The 1,318-nt window shown below is 35.5% G+C and overlaps 1 pseudogene; it reads left to right on the top strand.

Annotated features, from left to right (window-relative positions):
* The first annotated feature begins 423 nt into the window (after positions 1 to 423).
* On the top strand, positions 424 to 736 carry LOC141515998 (ATP synthase F(0) complex subunit g, mitochondrial pseudogene; annotated as a pseudogene).
* Positions 737 to 1,318: the final 582 nt, after the last annotated feature.

Raw genomic sequence — 1,318 nt, 5'->3', positions numbered from 1 at the left:
TGGAGGTAGGCTCATGACATCAATCAGCTGTACCATTGTGTGGTTTGCTGCATTTGAATGGGAAGTGGGTAAAGTAAAAGTTAAAAAATCTTCAGATTACAAGAACCAACATTTAGAAACAACAATTAGACAATCTCCTATTTGGGTTTTTCTTTAATGTGCTCCTTGGAGCCACAGTGAGGTACACATAATCCATAAATATAATTTTCATGCCCTGCTATCATCTCTTCATGTTCACTCTGACTTGACTAGCTAAAAGTACCCCATCATAGGAGCCCTAGAGGTGAGGTGCCCTTAGGACATCCCACTTCAGTTCCGAAGGGGCAAAGCAGTCCTAAGTTTGGGTCCTTCCAGAGGGTGACTTTCAGCTGAGAGTCTGTGACTGGGTCTTGACAACTGGTGTGTTCTTTTGCTCTCCCAACCATGACCCAGCTGGTCTGCAACACCATCGAGGAGGCTCTGGCCTTACTAAATGCTGCTGCAACTTATTCAAAGCTTCGATCAGTCACATTTTGGCACTATGCCAATGTTGAACAGGTTCCTCCAAGTCCTACTGAGATCCCCAGAACCACTGAGAGCCTGAAAAAAAATATTCTCAGTAGCTCAAACTGGTAGCTTCAAAAACCTCACAGTTAAGGAAGCTCTGCAAAATAGTTTGGTGGCAAGTGAGGTATGTGTGTGGTTCTATATTGGCAAGATCATAGGTAAGGGTGGCATCATTGGATTTAATGTTTGAAAACCAACTCTTAGCATCTGAGTGTTTTATTTATCCTTTGTATATTCATGGAACATATATGCCTAGACATAAATAAAATGAAAAAATAAAAAAAGAAACAACAATTACAAAAATTTCTGTTATATTTCTTAACCCCATTTGTTTTAGTAAGCACCATATAGTAAATGGTTTCCAAAAAAAGCATAACTTCTAAAACATTGAAATTAACTTGAGAATTATTATAAATAATCATTTTAAGCTTTCAAAATTAAATTTGAATTTGTAATACAGTCTTATTTTGTCTATATTTAAGTGGAATAATATCATTTTATGATTGAAAAATGCAAAATGGTTTTGAATGAAATATCTAATAGGTACAAATAAGAGCAAAAACCACTGAGACAGTTTAAGTAGTAAAGAATCAGAAACATAAAACATAAAAAGCCCAAACTAAGAAAATTCATTATGTTTGCTTTGTAGAATGCTCTTACATGAGATGTAATAAATTGAAATGACATCTCAAAAGTGTACATGCAAAATACCTTACCAAAGCAAGGAATTTTTTCCAGAGAAATTTAGATGCTTTTGATAAACAAAAGCTGC

The sequence above is a fragment of the Macrotis lagotis genome, chromosome 3, assembly GCF_037893015.1.
Source record: "Macrotis lagotis isolate mMagLag1 chromosome 3, bilby.v1.9.chrom.fasta, whole genome shotgun sequence".
Lineage (NCBI taxonomy): Eukaryota > Metazoa > Chordata > Mammalia > Peramelemorphia > Peramelidae > Macrotis > Macrotis lagotis.
This window is presented reverse-complemented; position numbering and strand designations above follow the sequence as displayed.